Below are 11,548 nucleotides of genomic sequence, written 5' to 3' on the forward strand. Positions count from 1 at the left end.
TCATGAGGGCAGAGACCATATGTGCTCTGTTTACGTTTATTCTAAAGACCTGGCACAGAGGGCCTGCTCAATAAATCCTTGTTGAATGAGTGCCTCATAGCTCTATTAAGGAGTGTGGGTGTTATCTTGAGGGCATGGAGGAACCACCAATGTTGTAAAAGAGAGAAACATTTTGCAAGACTTTCTGCACTGGAAACTCACTTCCGACGACAGAGTGGACAGAGCATGGGAGGGGCCAAACCGGAAGGGGAGGAGCCTTAGGGGATTGTGGTACCGGCGCTGGCGGCCATCATGGCTGCCCATCCACCTGTCGCAGTAGAAGTGGTGGCGGGGAGGAGGCTGGCAGGTGTGGGAAGTGTTAGCAAGTCAGACGCAATGAGATCTGGGGACTGAATGGAGGAGGCGGGATGATGGCCAGATCTTGGGCTTGCATCACTGAGCCAATGGTGGTTCCATTTATAAAACGGGGAGCAAAGGGCAGGAGGAAGAGGGGTAGGAAAGGAAGACGATTAATTTGGCTTTTGGCTTGTGGAATTGAAATGGGGGTGCTTGGGAGGCAGGTGATCTTCGTCTCAGGTGAGAAATTGGCCCTGAAGGTGTGCAGTTGGGATTTGCTATAAAGTCCATCATAAAATGCTTCATTTATGGTACGCCTTAGCTCTGAAGAGCTGAGTAACCCGACGGACTTACTCAAATGTCACTTTATAAATCCCGACAGTCAAAGAAAATTTATTCTTTCTTTTCATTTTTTATAGGGAAATAGTAGCAAAAATAGGTCGGAGATCAGTCTTAATGTAGTACTTTCCTGAAGCGATTTGAGACTGAGAGCTCATTTGCGTTTGACTGAACCTGTCAGTTGAATGTAGAATTTTCACCAAAGTTGGAGAGGGGCTGACAGTGGAGGTCAGAGAAAACTGGAATGGCCAAGTTGGCAAACATTATTCCCGCCTGGCAGGGTCCCAACCCCCTGCTGAGAGCTGTCCACTTAGCCTCTTTCATTTTGCAAATAATTTCTGTTTGGTTTTCAGCTCTCAGGAAGAAAGCACGTAAAAAGATCAGCCATAGGGCAGATTCAGCAGGATAAACATTAACTAGATGTTGACCTGGATTCCCTTCAGGTCTGGTTTAAGTATGCTACTGAACACTCAAACTGGACTGTAACCAACCTGGAAAATTGATATTGACTTTGGGGAGCTAATAAATGAAAAAAAGAAAGGTATCCTAAATGGTAACTGTTTTCCCACGTGTGGGTGAGTCAACTGGTCTGAGTCCCGTGGGCTAATGTCCCGTGGGCCAACGGACATCGTGACACTGTGATGCCTGCCCTACTTGGTTTGCATTGAGCAAGGTGAAGGGCACAGAGGCGTTTGCTTGGAAACAGCCAGACTCACTTCCTGACTCGGTTTATCCAGCTGGTACGGCTGCTCACCTCTAGAGCCCTTGCTCTGTGGGAGAGTGTTTGGCTGATGATTGAGTTGAGGGAGAGATTTTCACATCTTGCAGGGCGACAGAAACCCCAACAACAGAGAATTCTCAGCGAGGGCCACGGCATCACCTAGCCACTGTCAACATGGGCACCAGCCGTGCTCCTGGGAAAGCAGCAAGTCACTTTGATTTCAGAGTTAGATTTATCAGAGAAAGCCATGCCAAGGAATCATTTGCATGCTCCGGGAGCCTCCTGAGACTTGGCTCTCCTCCTTGGGATTTTGGTCTACTCAGTCCCTTAGAAGACCACCACACGCACCTTCTCTGACTCTCCCACCTCGTGACATTGCAAGAGGTGTCAGAATTTTAAGTCTGTGTATTGAACATGTGAAAAATTTCCCCTTTTATCTCATGAACCTTTTGAAAGTCACAAACTGATTTTATGACAAGATTCCCTGCTCTACTGTACTTTCCTTAGTTCTCAATTCTTCAGTTTTATCCCTGTGATTTGACAAATAAACTCAGGTAGCGGCAGCTATCGTATTTGGGAAGCTTAGAGAATTCTCACATTCAGACTGTTATGAGCATTGCTTGCTTATTGGGGGAATAAGCCTCAGAGCCCAGTGTGACTGATGTTCTGGTATTTTCCTGATAGTGAAATGGAAGGAAATAAGCAAGTCTACCCATTGCTCTGAGGCTCTCTCGGACCGGCAATGACCTTGTGAAGGTTGTTATGATTCAATTCCACTGCCCAATATTGGAATGTTGTGTTCGGAATCAAACTTGCTTTGCCCTTGGTTGCATGATTGAGAAATTTGAAAACAAGTTGCAAATTAAAATTTGTCTACCTATCATCTATCTCTTCATCTGTGAAAGAGCTCTGGGTCGTTAGATTTAATCAGAAACAACTAATTTATGTTCTTTTCCTTGTTTCAGGGGACTAGTCATTTAAACGCCTGGCTTCAGTTTCCATGAAATGTCAAATGAAAATCAAGCCATGTGATTTTTCTAACTGATTTCCATTTCTCCCCCCTCCCCTTCCCCTAGTTCTGTGATTCTCGAACACTCTTGCCACATAAGCCTTATTCCCTGGGCCTCTGGCCCTTGTGCCTTCACCGGCTCAGCCTTTAGGGCTGTGCTTTGCCTGGTGGCTCTCCTTCCTTGGAGTCTGCCCATTGAGGCAGCCTGGGGCCTTCTCCCCTTTATAATGCCGGCACTCTCTCCTGAGCCCAGGCTGCTGGCTGAGGCCCAGTTGCTGTGTTCCCATCACTCTTCCTTCTGTAGTCACTGCCTCCAACTCCCTACTGAACCAGCACAAGAAAAAGCCTTAGAGTAAGCCAAGTTTGTGTTCCACACCCCTGTCCCTCTCCTGGTATGTTCTCCACTTCCTGCCACCCCAGCCTGTCTTCCAGGCCCCAAGCAGTGTTCTCATTCTGCACAGACCCTCTTGTCAGAGAAGAATGTCATCTGATGAGCACATTCACACAGAAATACTCATGACAGTACTATTTCCTTCTTAGGAAGATCTCATATCTAATGTGCTTTCCATGACTTACCAGGCCCACATTCATTCCCCTTCTCCCCATATGATGAGGTCATTCCCATGCATAGCTGATGAGATCCAAGCCCCAAGCAGACCAATCAATTACCAGCAGTAATTGGACAGTATTTTAAGATAAACTGCAGACAGAAGTTCATGCAAGGTGTTCCTGGAGCCTGTGGCCCTTTGGTCCTTGGAGCTATGCAGTCCTAATATTATCGTGACACAGAGGTGGCCTTCCTTGTCCTCTTTCTGCCCCTCTCATTGAGCTCAATCCTGAGAGACAAGGTTCCCTATAGCATCTTGGGGACCAGCCGGCTGCACATTTTCCTCCAAGTTCCCTTGATGGTTCTCATGTAGCCTAGGATCTGCTCCCCATTGTCAATCAGTGTCTTTCTGGTATGGTGAGTCCCTTGTATGATTTTTAGTGGGGCAGATGGAGAGTGTCATTAGTTTTGCTAGGGGTCATTATGTTAATACTGTAATTCACTTCTGTAAAATGTAGCTGAAGAACAATCAGATGCCAAACATTGATTGGCTTTTGACAATGAAATCTAAATATTTCCGCAGAATCTAAAAATGTGTGAATCCAAAATGGCAGCCTGCCAAACCAAGAGCATTTGCTGGACCATAGCTTGCTGACATCAAGTCGAGAATGGACCTGGAGGCATCAGTTTCGAGCCGTCTCTCCTCGTATTCAGATCTGAGCAGAGGCTGGTGTGACCTTCCCTTTGGGTGGCTACATTTTTGTGGGAAAAGTGCCCTTAACTCAGGAGGGGGCCTTGGGCTTCCAAGGGTGAGAAAGACTTTTCACCACTGCTGTCTTTTGCCAGATGGGTTGTTCTTGTCCGGCTTTTGACAGAGGAGATGAAATTGTGTCTGTGCATCTTCAAAATTATCCTGCATGAAAAACAATTATTTACTTTGTTTTATGCTGACTTTTAATCCAGGGTTGGTATTTGAATTAACAGCTCAGGCTTGAGCAATGAATTTGAGGGAAACAAGTAATTTGGGGAATGCTGGAAACTTCTATTAGTAATCTTCATGTTACAAGAGGACCACCTGCTTTACTGGTGAGGCCCTTTCTCTCATTTCATCCATTTTCTGAAATGAAAAATGAGATTAAATATTTCTGGGCATTTTGAAATGAGGTCTTATCAAAATGAGGGAGGTAACAGGAATGGAAGGGAGCGAGAAACAATGTCTGATTTTCTGTATCGCAGTCGTAATTGACGTGCACTCAGATCAGTTGGGTCACAATATTAGATTCCTTTGTGCTTGTTAATATTATCTGGATCCACTGCCATAGGGAACACTAACCACATGTGGGTAACGTGTGATCAGATTCATCTCAGGTCTTAGATGGTCCAAAAAGCCTCTGACCCGTTTTGTTAGTTAACCTTTTGGAAGGCAATTTGAAAGCTACATTTGATTAGAAAAAGCCCTTTTCTGCTTAGGTACTTCAGTGGGGATTTGAACTTCTATTGGCTTACTTCCATTTTCATGATGAACTCCGATCCTCGGGCGGTCACCTTGTCCCAGCACCTATCTGCAAGGAGCAGCTTCGAAATCAAGCAAGGGACAGAGATGAAGTAGCAGGAGGCCAGTGTTCCCAGGAGATGTGTAAGTCCTGAGCCCCAGGCTGTAAGGATACTCAGGGGAGAGCATCCGGGAGCTTGGGACGTGTGCAGCCGTCAAACCCAGAGCAAGCCTCTGGCGGCCTTGAAGTGGAAGGGGAATGCCCCAAGTGTGCATAGCCAGTGGCCAGACAGGGGCACCTCCTGAGCCTGGCTGTGACAGCCACTGTTCTAACTCTTGGTCATTTGTTCAGACTCAGCCTGGCTTCACAAGGGCAGAGGTGGGGAGAGGACACTTGAGCAAGGAGGCTCTCGAGTCCACGTGAGACTCTCTCATTTGGAGTACGATCCAAAGGGCTCTCCTGGCTCCTGGGGCCGGGCTCCAGGGACATGCTGCCAGCACATGCTGACATTTAAGGCAATAGACAGCTTGAATTAATTATACATGAATGAAATCACAGCAGGTCTCAGAGTTGATACCTGAGCTCTCCATTGGCAACTGAAGTCATAAAAAGTCCATTGAAGAGGGGCCAAAGAGAGTGTTAAAAAAAAACCTAAAAGGAATAAGAAAAGGTTTTGAAGAGGAGTTTTTTGAAAAGGTGCCTTGACAAGGACGGCTGGGTAATGGATAATCCAGTTGGCGCAAATGTATCGTTCAAGTGCAGGTTGTGAGCAAATCTGCTTGTAGTTAGTACTATCCCGGAGAGAGCAAACTGGGGGTGATTGCTATAGGCTCGTGGTTCTCAAACTTGACTATGACTTACTCTAAGAAGTAATTTTACATCTTCTCCTGATATCATACACACACTCCCTCTTAAACACATGCAACCTCAAAAAGAATTTCATGAAATAATTTTGCCCTTTCTATCCATTGTGCACTGTGACATTTTCCAGTCCCGTCTAGTCTAGTCTGGTGTATTTTTTTAGTCTTATTTGATCTTTTCATTAAATCATGGTGCTGGTTTATCAAATTGATTTCAGATATATTTCATTGCCTGTTAAAGTTTTGAAACCATCATTTGCAAGCTATAGCTTTGAGAGCCCAGACTCATGCAAACTGGGTCTACATCTTCTCCATCCAAGCGACCACTGCAAGAGACAAAGGGGTCCACAGACTGCAGTCCAGGGGCAACATCTGCCTGGCTTCCTCTCTCGGCGTGTGAGTTTCATGGGCGCACAGCCACGCCATGGATTTGCCTGATGTCTATGGCTGTTTTTGAGCTGCAGCTATGGGATAGTTACAACACAGCCCACGTGACCTGCAAAGCTGAAGATATTTACTATCTGGCTGTTCACAGTACAAAAGTGCTGACCCCCATCGGGGCCTCAGGATGTCTTCCTGGAGACCATGTGGCGCAGCCCTTCCTCAGATGTATCTCAGGCTGCAGGCTGACCTTTTGTGGTCTGTCTCCCATTCCATCCTTGCTGATCAGTTACCCCTGAATGACAATTTTGGGGTCAGTTGGGGATACTGCAGATTAAAACCCCTTCCCGCTTCCCACGCTCCCAATAGGTGGCTATTGGAATAACTGGCCCGTGAAATACAGTTGTGTTACAGCGGGGTGATCTGGAATCTGATGCTGGGAGGAGTCTGGGGCGCAGGAGTGACACCTTGGAAAGAAAGCCGAAGAAGCAGGATGGGCAGAAGTTGTTGAGCTGCAGGTAGGTCTGATGAAGCCTCAGCCAACCTGGCAGGGAATCCGGGAGCCAGAGTTGCCCTGGGTGGGGGGCAGAGGATAGGGGGAAGTGCTCATTTCTGTTCCTGCCTTGTACATTCCCAGATGCACGACCTCGGGATGGAGGTGAGCTCGGGAGGCCGCCCTCTGCAGCCCGAGCTGGTCTGTTAGTTTCCTGCTGACCTTGTAAAGGGGTGCCCTTCTGGAAGGGTGACCTGAGCTGTATGTCTGTTGTCTTGCTGTCTATATTTTGCCACTCAGTGGACCTCCCCACTCTTTTGGGGAGCAGCTCTTCCACCATCTGGAGGCACCCCTCTTCCTCAGGTGAAACAGAGCAGGGAGGCATGTGGGACATATTAACAGCACCCACAGCTACTGTGGGTTTTATGGTTTGCCTTGTCTGTTTGTAGGCTGGAGTCCTCTCACCCTCACCTCTGTAGTCTTGGTGTCTCACTCAGCAACATGACTCAGACCACCAATTCCTGGGGGAGTCCAAAGTCCTGGTCATTACGTCTGTCTTGAGGCGGACTTGCTATCCTCGTCCATGTACCATGAGGCAAGAGCACACACAGAGGGACCAGAGTGGCTGACCCAGAATCCACACTACCCTCCCCCCACCATTGTATACCAGCAACCTTACCTCTGCCTGATACTCAGACTCTTGTCCTTGACTCTGCAGGCAGCTGTTGAGATTCTTGTGGTATCTCCTACTAAAAGTGTGCCTCCTGGAAGACTAAGACCTGTTGCCCTGCAGAGCCCAGTGTTTGGGGCACGGAGACAAAGACTTTCCCAGTGGGTCACTGGGGGTGGTGGCAAGTGGGGCCACTCTTCTTATGATCCCTTGATTCTTGGACCCATATATTCATCCTTTTGGGGGTGCAGTGCCATACGAGTGTCTTTGATTCTATGTTCATCCTGTGTCCCTGGAGTATGACATGTTTTCCAGAGTATTGCTTCTGAGCTAGCCCTTCGACTGTGCCTGCCGCAGGCTGACCTCTGGGAAGTGAGATGTGTGATGTGGGCTGCAGATCTCGTGGTCACGGGCTCAGTCCCACACCTTCTTAGCTGCAGCGTGGGTCTCTGGGCCCGAAGCTATGGTGAGTCAACTCCTGCATCAACTCTGGCACCGTGAGCTTGTTGAGGATCTTCAGGCAGGAAAGGCAAAGCTAAACCCAGAATACAAGTCTGTTCCTGGGAGAACAAGCTTTCTCAGCCTGGGTGCTATTCTACTGACATTTTGGGCTGGGTAATTCCTTGCCGTGTGCCCTTATGGACTGAAGGTTTGTGTTCCAAATTCAGACGTTGAAGTCCTCACCTCTGATGTGATGGTATTTGGAAATGGGGCATTTAGAAGGTGATTAGGGCTAAGTGAGATGATGAGGATGGGGTTCTTGTGATGGGATTAGTGCTTGTATAAGAAAAGACATTAAAGAGGCTGCTCTCCCTCTCTCTGTCTCTCTCCCTCTCTCTCTCTCTCTCTGCACTGTGTGAGGACATGGTAAGAAGGCAGCTGCCTGCAAGCCAGAAAGAGAGTTTTCGCCAGAAAGCGAACCCTGTGTGTCCTTGATCTTGGACCTTTCAGCCTCCAGAGCTTCGAGAAACTAAGTTTCTCTTGTTTCGGCCACGCATTCTGGGGACTTGTTATGGTAGCCTGGGCTAGTGTGGCGTGCCTTGTAGGATATTGGACAACATCAAGTGGTTTCTGCGCAATAGATGCCCGTTAGCATCCTCCCATTAGGACAGTTAAACATGTGCCTGGACACTACCAAGTGTCACTGGGGGGGGGGTGGTGAAGTAAAATTGTCTTCGGTTGAGAACGACTGGGGTGCAGAACAGGAGTGCATCTCTCACTGTGTGTTCTTTAGCCTCTATGAGTTAGGGATCGGCAGATGGGGAATGATTGGAAGGGCGAGTCATTCTGGGATTTGACCCTCACCCGACCACTTCTGGAGTCTCATTTTGTGGCCGAAAAAGAAATGTCTGTGATGAGAATGGGAATGACAACAAAACAGGTCCGGCAGGCCTGGGCCTCAGTGGGGACGTTGGGGCTCTACACCCCTTCCGAGGGACAGAGCCCTATGGTCTACCCTGGTCTGCTAGCTCCTGCCTTCCTGAGTGCGTTGCCACACTGGCTGGTAGAAAAACCAAGCTGGGTATCATGAATGATTTCGTTTCTTCCCAAAGTTTCAAAAACGTTGTCTTGCTTTGGCCATGATTATCTGGAAACTTCTGACAAATGGATTTTGGAAAAAAAAAATTTTTTTTAAAGACAAGCTTGGATGAAATGAGCTTTGAAATTTGGACTAAAATCAGAGGGAAGACTCTGGTTAATTGCCCTTAGCTTGCCTGGGACTTTTGAGGTGCTGAAGACAGAAAATATTCCATAGACCTATCCTGAGAAATCATTTCCTTCTGAGGTGGTTTGGATCAACTGTCTTTCCAAGAAAGACAGTTCCATGGATGATGTGTCCATTTCCAACTGAACTCGCCCCCAAAATGGACAGAGCGATTGCAATATTTTACAACTTCCCTCCGGTTGTTAGTTTTAAGCGTGGCCCCTGCTCTTTTCCAGGCATTTCAGGAACCATGAGAAATAGAAAGTCACATTCAGAGTTTGTAGATGGGAAGACATTTATACAGAGCCCCCCGAAAGGTGATGGGTACCCGAGTGCAGAGCCCACCTGCTCACCGCTTCCGTGAACAGGCATCACATAACATAGGGTTATGTGGATCTCGCTGTGCCCAGTTTCTCCAGGTCTTTATGGCATATGTGAAGTTTCAGAAGTGGCTGGGAGTTTTGTTCCACTGTCTCTCCTCTCCGCTTCCTAGACTCTGCGGAACCCTCAGTTAGTTACTTTTCTCAGTAGCTGTGTCTTGTCTGAGCTACTGATTATCGATGGATCACAGTGTTGTCTGGGCATTGATTATCAATGGATCGTGCCTTGTCTTGTGTTTGTCATTGTTGTTCACTACTGATTTGTATCGCATCCTCTCTGGGTCCTCCAGAGACTGCCCCTCATTTTTCCCTCCCCATCTACTGTGCTGTTTCTTCCTGTCCTGACGGAATGTCCTGAGGTCTTGATGCTTTAGTGAATGGCCCAACACGTCACGACCATCACCCATCATGCTTCCAGTGCCTTCCTGCTTTCTGTTCTTTGACCTTTTCCTGCCCTGTGGGGCCTCTTCCTGCTCCAGGGCCTCAGATCTCTTGAATTCTGGTCGTTTTTGCTCTCCACGAGCCACTGCTTTGACTTGCCTCCTGCTGTGTGTTCATCCAACCCCACTTCCCTTTCCTCCGAGATTTTCTGTTTGGTCATGGCACCGAGTCTGGCCAATGTAGGCAGAAGTGAGGCTTTCCCAAGTGTGATCGGTGCTTGCTCCTTCTTTCTTTTGATGACCAGCTGCAGAGAACTCTGGGGAAGGCTCTAAGAGATGACGATCAGGAAGATAGATGGAAGAAGAGAGGGTCCCGGATTCCTGGAAGGCTCTATGCGTCAAAGCACTCAGACATGCTTGCCTCCTCTGCTTACCCACGTGAACAGAATATAACCTTCTGTGTCCTGACACCCCAAGATATGGTGGTTGTTTGTTACAATAGTTAGTCTACCCTATTTCATGCCTCATCACTCCCCAAAGTCACCTGAAGCCACTGATTGTCTTTTCTCCCATGCGGGTCCCAGACAAGCTTCCCTGGGGTTCCCACACACTGAGGGAGTTCTGTCCTCTGTGAGCTCATCTCCACGGTGGCTTGGAACCCACGTGCCCAGAGGGGCAATCTCTCCTTCCACCACCTTTTTTTGGTTTTGTCTCTGTTTATACGGTTTGCACTGGTCACATACACATAGGTTCCAGAACTATGCCCCCTAATGCAGAGCCTGCCGCCCTTGTTCTCAATGTCTGTTGTGGCTCCAGGCTGCCTGTGGGCCTCTTTTGTTGTGGAGTGTCTGGGGGTCCTCAATGCCCACCATCTGCTGGTCTCCTGGGAGCCATTGGTATGAGCTGAACTCCCCAAGGTCCAGTGGGGGCCCAGGCAGCCCCAGCACTGTCCCTGTTTCATCCACCTGTGTGATACCTGCCTTTCATAAGGTCATTCACTCTCAAAGATCAACAATCACCTGTCCTGGGGTGGGGCATTTGAACTCTAAAAGGCAGGGAGGAGACTTTTTCTGGAAGGGCTGAATCCCTCTGCGTGGAAGGTTTGGCATCTGTGCTGAGGTGTCTCTGAGTTCGGTGTTGTGGAAGTGTGTTTGTGTCCATGCGGAAGCATCTTGGAGTGTGCAGACAGGTCCGCCGGGGGCCTTCACAGCCACTCTCCCTCCGGGCTCTCTCCTCCATCTGCTGTGAATTACCAGTTTCATTACACCCCAGATTCCTTACAACCCTGCGTCTTCAAAGACGTTTCCTTTTGGTCCATAATTCGATTCGGTTATTTTGTAGCTAAACCTTGCTGTGTTGTCAGTGTTGAGCTCCGTGTGGGAGAAAACAGATGAATAGGACCTACGCCCTGTGTTTGAGGAGCTCACTATGGAGTAGAAGGGAGAGACATGTGCCCTAGCAGCCCTCCTGTAATGTGGATTGTTGAAAATTCAGCACGAAATACATACATCAAATGTCATAGGAAAAAACACAGTTAGGCGTTGAGTATGCCTGGTGGGATCTAGTTGCACGTCCTCATTTTTGGCTCCATTCCTTTTGGGGACTGTCTCACTGCTCTCTCCCGGATCACAGTGGATAGCTTGGCTTCTTTGTCCTTCATTGTTGCCTGGTCTTACTCTTCAATGCATGTTTGTCTCTATACCCAAGCGGGGCTTTCTTAGGAATCGCTTCTGTAAATGCTTTTATGAAACTGTGCTTCGTCAGCAAGATCCCAGGCCTGTGCCTTCCAATCCTTCTGGGATGTACCCTTGCTCACTTGCCTTTGATCCTGTCACCTGTTCCCCAGCACACTCGGCTCTGCTTAGATCTGCGTGGCGGCTGCCTTCGGTCTTGGTGCCTGCTCAGATCTGTGTTGTGGACATCTGTTTCGCAGGCAAAACACAAGCCTGGCTGTGGGGGCGAGCTGCGGGATTGGACAGGCACACAGAAATACATAGAAGTCATGTCAGTAGTAACCATAATAGTAATTAATAGTCTGGATAATAATCATCTAGCTGCAGTGGCAATGCACTTGAAAGAATATTCTTTGGGTGTGTGTGTGTGTGTTTTTTAACATCCTAGATGGGACAGAAGGATTGGGCTTTTGAAGATACAAAAGGAACCCGAAAAGGACCAGTCTGGGATCAATGTTGATTTCACTCATGTTAATGACTACCTGGTTTCCAGACTTGGCA

This window comes from Lontra canadensis, unplaced genomic scaffold, assembly GCF_010015895.1.
Source record: "Lontra canadensis isolate GAN:19392208 unplaced genomic scaffold, GSC_riverotter_1.0 scaffold57, whole genome shotgun sequence".
In the NCBI taxonomy this organism is placed as follows: domain Eukaryota; kingdom Metazoa; phylum Chordata; class Mammalia; order Carnivora; family Mustelidae; genus Lontra; species Lontra canadensis.